Source organism: Aythya marila, assembly GCF_965140915.1.
Source record: "Aythya marila genome assembly, chromosome: 1".
In the NCBI taxonomy this organism is placed as follows: Eukaryota; Metazoa; Chordata; class Aves; order Anseriformes; family Anatidae; genus Aythya; species Aythya marila.
In genome coordinates this window covers 3,387,853-3,402,624 of record NC_139042.1, presented here as the reverse complement: position 1 = coordinate 3,402,624, position 14,772 = coordinate 3,387,853, and the positions used below count along the sequence as shown (strand labels likewise).

At 43.8% G+C, this 14,772-nt stretch overlaps 1 protein-coding gene across 3 annotated transcripts in view; it reads left to right on the top strand.

Moving 5' to 3' along the window:
• The window catches only part of PAK1 (p21 (RAC1) activated kinase 1), a 68,028-nt gene that overhangs the window by 21,368 nt on the left and 31,888 nt on the right, over positions 1 to 14,772 (top strand). The window contains exon 2 of one of the 3 annotated variants that reach the window (XM_082756798.1): positions 1,960 to 2,036. The exons of the other annotated variants lie outside the window; for them this stretch is intronic. The gene's annotated coding sequence lies outside the window, so the exon portion shown is untranslated. The remainder of the gene's footprint in view (positions 1 to 1,959; positions 2,037 to 14,772) is intronic. 3 annotated transcript variants of the gene reach the window in all.

The window sequence follows — 14,772 nt, the reverse complement described above, 5'->3', positions numbered from 1 at the left end:
TGCCAGTTTTCAGAAGCTGTCAGGTAGCACTGTGTGGGAAGTGTTAGAGGGCATGACGGGATAAATCCTGAAATCCCAATTTGGGCCAAACACCCACTGTTTTCAGTGGGCGGCTCGCTGGCATTAAGGCCAAGTTCCCCTTAGCTGTCCCAGATGCCCTTTTCTGTCTTTTTAAACTTAACGAGACTGACAGTATCTTGTATTACAGACCAAACTGCAGGGTTACGGCCCTTAAAGTTCATAAACGTGGTTGGATTTGTGATCAAGAAGTTGGTTAAATAAATAAAATCATTTCCAGTAAGTATTCTTTAAATTCTCGATAATGTTGGTGAACTGCCAGCGATCTGAAAATAGTAATTAGCTGGTGCTTTAGAGCAGTGGATAAAGAAGACTTCCATTCTGTAGGGAAACTCTGCTCTTCTCAAGGCTCTCCCCTTCGTAAAGGGAGAAAATAGAACCACTTTTATTTTAAAATGGGAAATTTTAAAATTCTCTCAAAATACCAACACAACTTTATTGAAATAACTTTTGCCAGACATTTGATTTTTATTTCTGTATGTATTTTCCGGAGAATGTTTCTGTGAAATGCCTCCAGATTTTGTCAGAATATTTCTCTCCAGCATAAAATTCTGAATTTCATATGTTTGAGAAGTTAATAGCTTAGACCTAGATACTTGGGAGTTCCTGACTGGCACCACAGAGTTGAGATCATACTCTCTTCTGGCTGCTTCTGTCCCTGCAAGAAAGAGGAAAATGCTGTGTTTGTGTTGGCAACACCCCCCAAAAAAGAAACAAAACAATGTCCCAAGTGCTTTAAAGATTTTGGAGGGTCCCAAGCTCACGCTGTCTGTATTTTCTTCCCTCTCTGCTTCTCCTTAGGACATGGTCTGTGCTTATTCATACTTCGAGGTAGGGAGCCACATCATTTGGGCTCCCAAGAGGGGAAAAAGGGGTTTTCCATCCCTCTGTTTTCCCCCTGCCCTTTACGCTCTGCTGCTGAGTTTCCCAGCACACTTGCATACAGTTTGCTCTGGGCTTTTTTTTTGTTTGTTTTGTTTTAAACCAAGAATGTGTGCCTTCTGGTAACTGCAGTTGCAGAAGCACCTGCAAGAAGTGAGGCACTGGAACAGGCTGCCCAGGGAAGTGGTGGAGTCACCATCCCTGGAAGTCTTCAAAAGACGTTTAGATGTAGAGCTTAGGGATATGGTTTAGTGGAGGGCTGTTAGCGTTAGGTTGGAGGTTGGACTCGATGACCTTGAGGTCTCTTCCAACCTAGAAAATTCTGTGATTCTGTGATTCTGTGATTCTGTGAAGAATTTTTTCATGCTATGTGTTCTTTAACGACCTGAATTGTCTTTCTTCTAAAGAGTTGGCTGACTTGTTGGAGGAAAGCAGAGCAAGTAACTGGTGCTGGTCCTTACCCCTCTATGCCTCCAGAACCACAAACTAGGCCAGTGCAATAACTGGGACAAGAGCTTACATCTCCCAACTACCAGGACTGTAGTCTAGATGCTAAACCTCAAAATGAGGGTGTTGTAGTGCTGATCCCAAGTCCTTCACTGATTTTTCTGCTCAAGGCTGTTACATATCATCAGTTTTCATTTATCTTCATTACTAGACTGGGGCCTTGAACACTGCTGACGGAAAATCCACTTGCTTCACATAAGTTGAAGTGGGTGCCTCTCTCTGTTAGAAGCTCCCTGCCACTTTTAGTGGCTTGGTGAGGTTGGGACCTCTGGGGATCATCTTGTCCACCCTCCCTGCTCAAAGCTGTGGCAAGCTGGAGCAGTTTGCTCTGGACCATGTCCAGTTGTGTTTTGAGCACCTCCAAGGATAGCAACTCTACAGCCTCTTGGGGCAACCTTTTCCAGGTTCTGACTCCCTGCAATAAAAAAGGTTGATTTTTTTTTTTTTTTTTTTTGTTCTTTGTACATTTAAACAGAATTTCCTGTATTTCAGTTTGTGCCCGTTGCCTCTTGTCCTGTTGCTACATACCACCAAGAAGAGCCTGGCTCCATCTTTACGCCCCATATCAGGTATTTACTCGTAGTGATAAGATCCTGAGCCTTGCCTTCTGCAGGCTGAGCAGCCCCAGCTCTCCCAGCTTCCCCTTATATGAAAGATGCTCCAGTCCCTTCATCATCTTTGTCTGCTATTATTTGGCATTTTAATTCCTTGAAGCTCTGATACTTGCTCAAACAGCAGCTTGCACCCTGTGCTGACCTTACAGCCCACTCTGTGTCACTGTATAAAGTTGGTCGTTGGCCAAAATCTGGGCAGGAAATGCTTTCCAGGGAAGGAAACCCATGGGCTCAGTAGTCAGAGTGCAGTAGAAGAATGAGAGAAAAATCCTTTTGTAATTCAATAGTATTGCAAAGTGATTTTTTTCCCCCCTAAACTGCGCCCCAGAGGAGATCGGGGCATCAACTGCAATTTTCTCAATGCTTTATTTCTACGCCCTCCCCCAAACCCACACCCTAGGCATAGTCTCAACCTCTGGGCTAACAGATGGTGTTGAGAGGGGGGGAGGGAGGGAGAACAATTTGCATCTAAATAGCTGAAATAAAAAAGGGTCATGTCCCACAGACCAGCCCCACTCACCTGCTGTTTAAATCCCCCTGAGAAACGAGCAAACACTGCGTTTTTTAATGTCTGTGTCAGCTGTACTTACTCTCTGAAGTCCTAGAAGAGCTGCAAGCACGTGGATCTTGCTGCATTGATGGCGTTCTGGCCCCAAAACTGTGAAATTGTAAAGGTTTGGTTCTTTGAAAGTGGCTGATAGATGCATCACTTTTTTCTTCAACTCTCCCATCATAGTGATTATCACAATTAGTGATGTGCAAACACTGATGTTACAGAGAGGGTTCAAACCAAGTATTCCCTCCTCCTCAGCTTCATACTCGCATCATGAGCCAGACTCAGAGGTGCTCTTGCCAGAGGTCCTGTTGCCTTACACAATGAAATTCGGCACTGAATTTGTTCATATGAGACGGGGTTTGGCCCTACTGACCAAGCTTCGGCATGGTGGTGGTCCTGCAAAGCTGTGTCATGGTCACGTTGGCTGCTCGTGCTTAATTCTGTGGATTCATGAGGCTAAATGAAAGCCTTGCTGCTTCTGCTTGCAAGAGCTGCTTCATTATGGTGTTGTCCTTGAGTATAAATGTTATACTTGAGTATAAATGGTTCTTCTGGGCATGGGAAGGGAGGAGAAGCACTTGCCTGTCTTCTCCTCTGGGTCTATTCCCTGTCCAGGCACGAGGAACTGAGCTTTTGTTTCTCCAGGCAGGGTTTTTCAGGGTCTAAGGCTGTGTAACGAGGAAAATGTTCACAATTTATGATAATTGCATGCACTAGGGACACACTGAAACCACCCTCCCTGATTTCCCCCCTGTGTTTGAGGGAGGCAGGCTGTGGAGGAAGCAGGAGGGCCTTAGCCCGTTTGTACTGCTAAATACCAAGATGAGCAAAACCTTCATCTACCCACCACTTGGTTGGACTTCTACACTCAAACACCAAAAATAAATACTGCTAAGATATTCCAGGTGGTTCAGAAACTTCATTAGTCCGGTCTCTTGGCATCTTCTCCATAGGCCAGAGGCGTTTGGAGATCAGTTTGGCAGCCTTCATGGCTCAGCGCGATAAGGAGATGACTGGGGACCCACCACTGTGTGGTCTGTGGGGTGACCTCGTGGAAAAAAAAGCTTCTGTAGAGGAGTATTTCTGTTTATCGAGTTGGAAGACCTTGAATGTCTTGTTTCTGAAACACGAAGGGAAATTGTGAGGTTAACCTTTGCTGGAAGGCCTGGCCCTCCCTCCCAGATGCCTCCAGAAAGAGGAAATATGCTCGAGAAGTGTAGCCTGGTTTTCTTGTCTCTTTTAATCCTTAAGTACATTTCCATACAGTGAATTTTAGTGGCTGAATGACCCGTATGTGTGAGGTAAGCATGGATTTGGGCAACGATCTTATTTATGTGCCTCTAGGGCTTGGTTTATTTTTATTTTTTTTTAATTAATACGGATTCCAGTTAGTAGGAATGAGATCAGATGTAAGTATACCCACAGAAGTAACTAGACAATGCGTAATACCATATTATATGAATACCATATTATATGAACTCAGTGCTGTCTGTAACGCTTTATAGTTTTTTACAACCTTTTAGTACTTTATATGACTTGAGGATAATTGCTATATAAATTGTCATATGATGCATAGTCACACTCTGGGAGTACACACAATAGGGTGAGTTACTTGGGTGGTGCAAGTTGCATGTATGCAGATATATTTTTTATATAACATTTCCAAAGGTAGACGTATGTATCGGTTGTATAAAAGCAGTTTTTTTTGAGTCTGACACAGATTGTGATATTGATGTATTTATTTCGTTCCGTGTATTGAGAAATGTTTTCCTTCCTTGGTTTGATGAACCATCCAACTTGGTTAGAGGAAGCATTTTATTGTAACATAAAAATGTGGAATTTATTGGATGAGTTCAAACAAAATCACTAAAATATAGAAATTTCCAAGCATATTCCTTTATTTTACCTCTGTTTTCATCAGAAAGTTCCTGATAAATGACTTTAATCTTCCTTGCCACCAAGTTTTAGCCACTTACTGAGATGCACAATAGAATAATTATCCTAAATATTTTGTCGATATTTTTGTTTACTAATACTTAACAATCTTGTAGATGCAGCTGTTGAAATCCTAGTCCCAAATTTGGTGTTACCCATGCCTGCATGCCTTAACTGTACCATTACAGTCGTGTGTTTAACCATCTTTAGAGGGTGACGTTGGTGGTAGAGGGATGGTTGGACCAGATGGTCTTGGAGGTCTTTTCCAACCTTAATGATTCTGTGATTCTGTGTGTATTTATGTGTATCTATACACACTCGGTGCTGTATAACCTACTCCTTGGAGTCCTGCTTCTTCTTTCCTCTTCTCCTGGACCCCAATTTAGTGCCACTTTCAGGTAACTGTCTCTGTGCTGGCTCTGATGGATGAAATGTTTGTGATGCAGCAGGGCCCCACAGAGCATGTGAGAGCAAATCTGGGAAATGAAGGATGGGTTTTGAAGTATTGCTTCTCTCTCTCTCAAATAAATTCATGTAAACCACGCAGCTGTAGAAGAGGCGTATTTTCTTTTAGTCCTCCTTTGTCAAAAAGTTGGAAATGTGACAAAAGAAAGCCCTTGGCAAAGATTTCTTTTTCAAGGGTAAAGTGTAAAAAAAAAAGGGTAAACATTTCTAAAAATAGAAATTCTTAGTGGGGTAAAAAATAGAAAAATTGTATTTGCTGGCCTGAGTGGTATTTTCTTACAACTCACATTGTTTTATTATATTTTTAAAGTGGCTTAACAAGTGACTGATTGACATTGGAACATTTATTTCTCTAATTTTCTGAGCTCTTCAGTTGGGAGAGAAGTACAGAAAGGACTTGTCTGGTGGTTTGTGGTGGTTTTAATTAATTTATTTTTTTTGTGTGCGGATCTAAAAGATTCAAAAAAAAAAAGTGATGTATTAGAACCACACCTAAATTAATCTTCAGAACAATAGGATTATATGACTGGTTTTTAATTAAAGTAGAATTCTAACTAGATTATCCTTAGCATACGTTCAGCTCTGGTATGTTGTTATTGGTCTAATTACCTCGTAAATTAGAGACTCCAATATTCTAATTCACCCTCTGCCTCTGAGGACACTGGCATTAAACAAGAGAGTGAAATAGTATGTAAATGATATACAGGCTGTGTGCAAGATAGAAAATGGTCTTTAAAAAACATTAGCCAGAACTCAAGTCTTATCTTTACGTAGGATATCTTGGCAGAGAATGATAAATTGATCTTTTTTTTTTCTGTATTTATTTATTTCTCTGCCCTGACAGGTCTTTTAAACGCTTAGAAATGTAGACTGAGAAAAACACCAATAATCTCAGCCCTTGAGGAAGGAGCAGTTAATGAATCTCCAAGGAAATATCCAGAATACAGATGTTCTGGGGGGGAGAAATGGTTAGGAGCCAGCTGAGCAGGGGCTGGAGACCGTACATCATCTTGGATCTAAGGCATAAGCTGTCTGCTGATAAAGTAGGATATTAAAAAGACAGACTTGGGGGCTGATTTGCTCAGGACTTCTTTTTAAGCACATTTTTCAAAGAAGCACGATTTGGGATTTGACCACTTCTGTTCAAGACACCTTGGTTCAGCTTTATCAGAACCACAGCATTACGGTTTTGTGGACTTGAATTGTGCTGAGGATCAAAACCCTCAGGCAAAGTTTCACGTATTGGGATGTAAATTCAAACCCTGTCAAAAAATTTAAAGCATTTACATCAGGCTGAAATCCAGCTTTTATTTTTTAAAGCTAAAAGGGACGTCGTTGAACAGCAGGCCACAAATTTAGATGTCTGTTTTGTAATGTTTTAATAGAGCAACAGAGACTGGTAAGACTTTGAGACTGTGGTTAAAGGAGAATATTTAAGCTCCTCAGATAAAACTGGATGTACATTGAAGAGTGTTCAAAGAGAAACAACAGCCCAAAGTGGCTTTTGTTATAAATAAGCAGCCAAACATGCATGTCTTGAGAGGCTGTGGTCAGCACCTACAAATACCAGCGGTACAAAAATAACCTGGAATGGGGAAAAACTCAGTGGGAAGAAAATGACTGGAGAGAAGGAGTGGAAGCAGCAGCCTCGTACTTGTAAAGGAGAGGATTTATTTACGCTGTTGGGTCATGTTCTGGTCTGGATTGATCCATAGGATTTCCTTTCCCATAGCCAGCATATTTCGCTTAGCAGCATCCCTCTGTAAGCAGAGGGGAGCTTGTGTGGGTTGTGCTGCGTGTACAAATGTGAACCTCAATAAAGAGGGAGGCAGGGGGCACACAAGGCAGGAATTAAATGCTATTAGGTGGACGGGACAAAATCCATTTGGGAAGCGCAGCCCTATTCATTCCTCTTGGGTTTGCCTAGGGACGAACTCTGAGATTTCTTCAGGTAGCCTGGGGTTGAGGCTGAAATGAGAATTGTTTTGAATGCCTGGATGCTGAGGAAGCTTTAGGATTATAGGAAGGTAGGAGGAACCTCCATGAGTATGTGCTGATAGAGTGTCCTTGACTCTTCATTACTGGAATTACGGAAGGATGATCATAAAACTCTGCATTTTGATCTGCTGCATGCTGTGCTCTCGTAGGGATGCTAATTCACGTGCTGATTACCTTAGCAGGAAGCAGCAATGAGACTTAAGCAAGGTGATTTACAGTGATGGGAGAGAATACTACACTAAACAAAACACCTCGACTCATACAGCTTCCTAAAACATCAGTTTTTGGTTGTCTTGGTTTTGGAAGTCTGATGAATTTAGGCTAACACTAAAATACAATGCTGTGTACAGAGCTGTCTTGGCAGCATTTTAAGGATGGAGCGGAGATAGAAGCAACCTGACAAAGCAGTCTTGAGATACATAAAGCATAAATATTGGTAGTCCATCCATCAGTGAAGCCTGAATTCTGCTGAATTTGCAGGTTGTATTAGTTTTGTTGCTAATTCTATGACGTAGATATCCATCCCATGGGAATTGGGTTGAAAGAAGGCATTTGCTTGCTGCGCACACTTACAGGGCTGTGTATAGGAGCTTGATAGGTCTTGGTAGGATTTGGTTTTGTGGCTGCAGCTGATGTTGCCTGTTCATGAGAGAGAACGAAGTTTAAATACGTAGTAGTGAAGATCCATGTGTCCTACCTACAGCTGCTTAGGTAATTTTAGGTAATTGCAGTACGAAGACAGGATAAGAAGAGCTGTGCCTCAGAAAGACTTGCATGAAGAAATTAAGGAAAACCTGTCTTACTATTTCTGGTCTCCTTAACTCCTACTCCTTATTGGGTGCCTTAAAATGTGTCAGCTGTTTTAGTAAGTGATGTTCTTATGTTTTCTTTTGTTCAGTGCAGTAAAAATCATTCCGTTCACTCATGGGCTTTATTTAACTGAGGACTAAGGCTGAGTTGTGTGCAGATCCCTTGTACCAGACATACAGAGCTTTCTGTTCTCTACCTACGTACAGTGAGGACCACTGGGATCTGAGTAAAGGATGTGATAAAAGGTCTGAAGGCACCTCCTAAAAACAAAATGCTGCTCATGAAATTAAAGGATGATGATTTTTAATGGACTTGGAAACGTTCTGCAGTCCTTTTGGTAAAAGCAAGAAGTCCTAACCTACCTCAGGCTTCCTCATCCTGCCTTTTAAATGAGCTGCTTTTCCAGCATTATCTGTGTGATAATTGAAGGAGTAATTGTTGTGGGCTTGAAGGATATTTATATGCAGTTCCTGAATTGTCCACTGATGCTAAATTAAGCCTTTTGGTTACGGGTCTTCGAACTTGCTTTTCTCAACTCTTCATTCAGTTCGTCAGCTGAACCCTCGTGCTTGATGCAGAGCTCATTTTGTCTTGGGAAAGTCTTCGTTCTTCCACTTTCCCCAGCCTCGAAGACAAACCAGAACTTCAGGGGAGCAATGTGCAGCTGAAGCAATTTCCGTGAGTTCATGTAAGTGAAAACCACTGCCAGCATGAAAATCCTGCCTAGCAATTAAGGGAATGTGACAGCTTCACCAGTCTGTTACATAAATGCTACTGAGCGCAGGGCTTCCTCCTGTCATTAGCTGCAGCGAAGACAATGGGGCTACAGAGAGTGGAACCCTACTCCGATGATAAATGTTTGCATTTCCAATTAGTGCTGAACTGTTGTGGAATTTCCCCCTCGGTCTAATTGAGGCTTTTGGGCAGCTTCACCCACTAACGATGCTGGTGTTTTCTTGCTCTGCAGTTTCCCATTGGGAAAGGAGTTGGATGGAGTTGGAAAGGAGTTGACCCTTAAAACATAGGATTCCTCATTGCAGAGATCTGGGTGCCTCTTCTCAGAAAAATTCACCTTTTTCAGGTTATTACAAATTTTCTGCAATTTACATACTGTGGCTCATTGCTAACCATTGCCCTACAGTGTCCTCTGTGGATGTGGGATGTTTCTGCCTTGACCTGGCCACTTTTTAGTTTTCTGATGTTTTTCTCATCCTTGCCCCTGTTGCTAAATAGCAAATGCCAAATCTCTGCGTTTATCGAGAGGTAGGCACACATGCTGTGATCTTGCAGATACAGATGTGTATTTAAAACCTGAGTAAGACGTTCAGGATCAATACAGCTATTTACCTTCGAAATCTGCTCTCAACTCCTTCAGGCAGGTGCTTATTAGAAATTTTTATAGTTGAACGAAGCTGTATATTTTTAGATTTACACAAAATATCTGTCTCATGCCAGACAAATCCCATTTAGCAAACCTTGCTCAGCTCACGTTATCAGTATTGTCCATTACAAGGGGTGTTAATCCTGTAGAAGAGTTTGTCATCCTCCACGGCTTACAAGCAGCCTTTCCATTTTGACCAGAGGTGTAGAAAAGGAGATTTCCATTTGAGCTACACCATAGAAGTGGGAGGTTACTCCTTGTACTAGTAATTATTCCACATTAGGGGATAATGGGGCTTAATTCTGAGCTCTGGGTTCATCTTCTGGGTTGGAAATGTTGCAATGGAGAAATGATTCGTAATTCGGTAGCTTTCAGTGCTTTTGCTGCTAGTATGCAGTTGGACTTGGAGCCAAATAGCTTACGTGGAGAGCAGCGGTGGTGTGTTTAACTTGTGTTTTAATATATTTTCTTTATGATGCATCTAGTCATTTCCTCCGGAACACAGATTTCCTCCAGGAAACTTGCTTATACGGGTTCTGGGTATGCTTTAATATAAAAGGCCTTTATTTTTCCCCACCCTGGTTAGCAAGCTCTGACTCTGCTCGCTCCTTTGACTTCTGCACTCGAAGCTGTGCCGTGCCGTGGGAGCTCGAGGGGAATGAGAGCCAAGGCTGCTCCATACCACGCCGGGAAAAGGAGCCTGCACCGGCATCTGCAGCAGCAGGCTTGCTCGTTCAGGCATGTAGCAGGGGGCTGGGAGATGGCATTTCTGGAGAGGAGGAAAGAAAGGGGATGATTTGTGGGCTGAGAACTTCTAAAATATGCTCCTCTTGGTTCCTTCTGTCTCAGATTGGATTTTTAGATTTATTTTTTTTAATATGGATGCAGTTTTTTTCTCGTGGGGTGTTAACGCTGTTACAGGCTGCTACAGAGGGATGGGAAGAGCTGTAGCCAGGCTCTGCAGCCTCCTGGAGCTGCTCGGGCACAGGTAAGGTGAGCTCATCATGCACTGCAGGTATTTGGGCATGGGTTGTGCAACACTTCTTGTCTGCCGCTGCCAGTTATTCACGAAACAACCAAGGCGAAGTTGAAGCAGGGCAATTTGAGCTGGCATTGCCTCTCTGCAGTGCTGGATTTGAGCCTAATCCAGCGGAAAGGGCTTGACCTGCCTGGATGCTACTGAAACCTTCCCTGTGTCTGGGTCACTGTAACAGTTACCACGCGTGGGTCCGTGCCGTGGAGGCTGGTGAGGGCTGCACTTTGATTATTTAAAGCAGAACAAAAATTGTCTTCCTTCGCTTGAATGAAAGGAGAACTCTGCTCTGTTGCTAGGAATCGAGCGGTTATAATTAGGCTGCTCTTCCTTCGAAGCCTATCTATCTGTGTGGTGCGGTGGGCTGGCACGTATCGCTGCCCAGGAGGAGGTTTTGCAGATCTCCTGCCCCAAAGCGGTGCCCGCTGTGGTCCCGATGCTGTTCTTCTGCAAAACACAGCCTGCGAGATCTCACCAGCAGCTCTTGCAGTTAGCCCAAATGAATGGGGTTGCATTAAAAAGCGGTGTTTAAAAGGACCCTCCTGCCTTTTGGCTTTTAAAATTCCAAGCTGGGGACTCCTCCGGCATTCCTGTTGAGTTGTAACTGATCCATTATCCTTTATGTCTAGTGCTATGGAAATGGGGCTGGCAGGGGAGCAAGTCTGCAACCAGGAGTTGGCCCTGGGCCATGAGAGTGTCTCCTTCTGCCCCCTTCTCATCCCCACCCACTCGGGTTGCAGGAGTGGATACATTCCCTTCTAAATGTGTAATTTTTTAAAAGTGATTTAATTATTGCTTCATTTGATTTAGTGTTTTTATCAGCGTCTTTAGGTGCCTGCAGCAGCAGCAGGGCTCTAACAGGTGAATCCTAGAGACGGACGAGTAAGCACTGTTGCTTTCTAATTCTTTATTAATTACAACTTTGCTAAAACCCGGTTTTCTCCTTATTTAGGAATTATTCACATGTAAATGTTGAGTCTGGGCTGATGCACTGATGGCCCTTGACTTTTTGTTTAATTGGTACGCTTGCACAGCACTCAGATATGCAGTAAGTGGTGGGGGGTCAGCTAGATGCTCCAGTTACTGTTTTGTTTTGTTCTTTTTTTTTTTTTCCCAATCATTTCTAACTGTGACCATCAGTCTGCCTTCCCCTGGGACGTCTGGCTGGCTGCTGCCCATTTCTGTGGCAGTGTGTGTCCCAGATCCCATCCGCTGTCTGCTGGAGGATGTGGACACGTGTCCTGCCTCCTTTCCAGGTGGAACACGCTTGGGGTGCCTTTCTTTCAATGCGAGACTGTGCTTGGGACTGCAGCTTAATCCCACGTGAAGTGAAAATGAAAAGAAAAAATGAATGAATGTCTTTTCATCCTGTGTTGAAACCCAGCTGGTAAACGGTGCCGTTAATTTTCTGCTGGGATTTGTGTGAAAGCGTGACACACGCGGAGGGAATCTCGGCTGCTTGCAATGTGTTTGAACAAAGCAGGGGCCAGCCTTTCGACTGTGACAGTGCAAGGAGGAAGGAGATTTTAACTGTCTGTGTGCACGAGCAGGGTCCAGCCAGGGAGTGAAAGGATACAGGGACGCTGGTGCAGAGGTAAAGTGCTTGCTGTGATTAGGATCAACTCACTTAAAGGTAGCCTTTTACCTTTTTTTAATGGTCAAGACTTTTTTTCTTCACTCACAAAACCAGAAAAACATCATTTCAGAAAAATATGAGATTTCTTTCTGGCAGGAGGCAGAGTTGGGGGGAAAAAAGTTGCTGAGCATCTCCCTTCCCCCTCTCTTGTTTAATATAGTTTATTCGTCTGGAAGTTGCAGTGAGTAACTTACAGCTACTGCCTTGCCAGACTGCATGAATTATAGATGGCTCTTTTATGAGTTTTTGTGTTGACTCCAGCAATTAGTATGCGTTGGACATAGTTATCTTTATGGCATCTACTGTAGCGTAGGTTTCAGCTCCTGTGACTTTTTAATTACTTTCTGTTTTAGCAATCAGTCACTCGCCTGTCTTGCTAAAGGAATGCAAAGAAAACACAACTGGCTAGATAGAAACTTGCAGTTCACCGTGGAGCATCAGGTTTGAAGCGAGCTGGTTTACCAGAGGGAAAAATGGCATAAATAAAGGATCTTTGTTCTCATTTTTTGTTTCTTTTGTGTACGTCACATGCAGTAGTGCCACGAGGCTCCACATAATATCAGGGTCCTGCTCTGCTGGATGAACAGCTGAGGAGCCTGGGCCTATGGTTACAGGCAAGCTAGAGGCAGACAGTACATGAATCGAAGGCTTATCTACTTCATGCTGATGAGCAGACTTGATCAGATCTGCACACATGCGCGTACTCTGAACTTTTGAACGCCGCTGCTGGCACCTTGGGTGTTGCCTCCTGTTCCAGGAACACCTCTTGCCCCGTCTTGAAGCGCTGAGCGGTTTCCTGAGTCTCTTGCCTCCTTGTGTGTGGTTGTCTGTCACTTCTGCCTGCCTGCAGAAGTGTTTCATAGATGTGAAAAGGGAGTTTGTCAGCTCTGCTGTTTGGCTCTGTCGAGGCTGGGGTAAGCAAATGGGCTTCAGAAGCTGATGGAGAGATCGCAAGGCTGTGATAACTTGGCTCATGGTACTCCTAGATTGCAATACGTAATAACTTCTATTTCCTTGAGTACTGTGTGCTGAAACAAATGGGGCTTCTGACTTTGAGTACTTCTGAATAGCTGCAGAAATCCTAGTGCTGTCTGTGTGGTTTGGTTTGACTACAGGTGTTTTAATATGTAGTAGACTATAATGGTGTCTGCATTACAGAGCACTCCCTCATCTGCCTGCCGTTGAAAAGTTCACGTGCTGTTTAACCGTTCCCGTTGTTCCTTTATAGCCATGCCACCGAAACGTAGCATGAATTTCTGGAGGATTATAGCACGGTCACACTGGTGTGGAGAAGGAAGGAAGCTCGATCCGGTGACGCTTTGCATTCCTGTCATGATGGATCGTGAGGCGCGGGGCGACTCACGTCAGCACCGCTGCTCTAAAGCTAGGCCGCCTGCTGAATTTTAGCAGGGCTTTTACACGAGGGGAGCTGTTTAGCTTCTGCTTATGTGTGAGCTGGTAGGAGGTTATTTTAGGGAGAAAAGAATTTGCACAGTCAACTAGGCTACGGTGAGGGAAATGGCTGCCATCTTAGTAGGCGCCGTCAGTGCTGCAAGGCCCTGCAGAGCTGCGTGGGATCCTCTCAGGGCAGGAGTTCATCCAAAAACTTTGAAGTTGACAAAATTTTAAAGTGTAACAAAGACGGCTAGCTTAATTTGGGGGCAAACTGTATCTCCATATCACAGTGAGAGGACTCATGTAAGCAGGATCTTGTATTCCCCCCCTCCCACCTCCCTTCATTTAAATAAATGCATTGTGGAAAAAAAATTTTCGGGAACCCTCTGGGATAGTACTGCTTATTGCAAGGAATGACTGCTGTAGAGCCAGGCTCTTAATTTTGTGGCTTGAAGGATTTCTCCCACCCACTATCTCCAAACAGCTTAAATACCTCTTATAACACACAACGTAAGGCTTTGATGACGAGACTTCTGGGGACTCGAGCCATGGAGAAGAAAGGAGGGGCTGTACTGTAGACTTTGCCCACGTGAAAGCTGCACTTATCAAATAGGTATAAACAAGTATTGTCCGTTAAAATATGTAACTTCTCGGTAGTTAGTTTCTCATTCCGGGAATAACGCAGTGTAAACAAGAGCTTGTACTGCCAGTGTTTCCAGCCCTGCGGTGAAACAGTAAATCACTTGTGCTCTATCCTTTCTGACTGAGGGGTTTTGAAAAACTTGCACTAAAGAAACTGAAAGCAGATGTCCCTGGGGTTTTGTAGACTGGTGGAGCTGGGAAGAAGGATGCTTGACAACCTGAGGTTTTTCTTAGGTTTTCGTGGTCTTTATTTTTTTTTTATGTTCTCTTTTTCCTTCCGCCAGTGCTGCAGCAACTTCTGCCTGTCATCTGGGGATTTTCCCTCCTCCTCTCACTTCTTTTTCTCCAGCCTAGAGCCACTTGCTCTTATGTTCTGTTCTGTCTACCATCCTTCTGCGGCTGCCAAATTTGCCAGTTGGGTTTTAGTTCAGACTTTTTTTTCCCCTGCTTAGATGGGGAGAACAGTCCCTTGCCCGCTGCATGCTGTCAGTCCACCTGCCACTTATTTCTGCTTAGTTTTACGCCGGAGAACGGCACGAGACTGAAGCAAGAGCGATGGGAGATGCACAGGGCACGTGTCAGAGCACGCCCAGATGTATGCACAGCAAATTTCCCTGACCCCAGCCCTCCCAAATGCCAGAACTGCCCCACTATGAAAACGAATACCCCAAATGCCAGTCTGTAATTTAAAATTCCATTGCCCAATTTGGTTGGGATAGGAATTGGCAGGGATGGGATCAAATTTTAAAAGCCTTCTGTGTCTGGAGGCTTGTCCAAAGTGGTCTGTGCACCACTGCCAGCCCTTCTGTTTAAGAGCATGTGCAAAGAAACCAAATATGT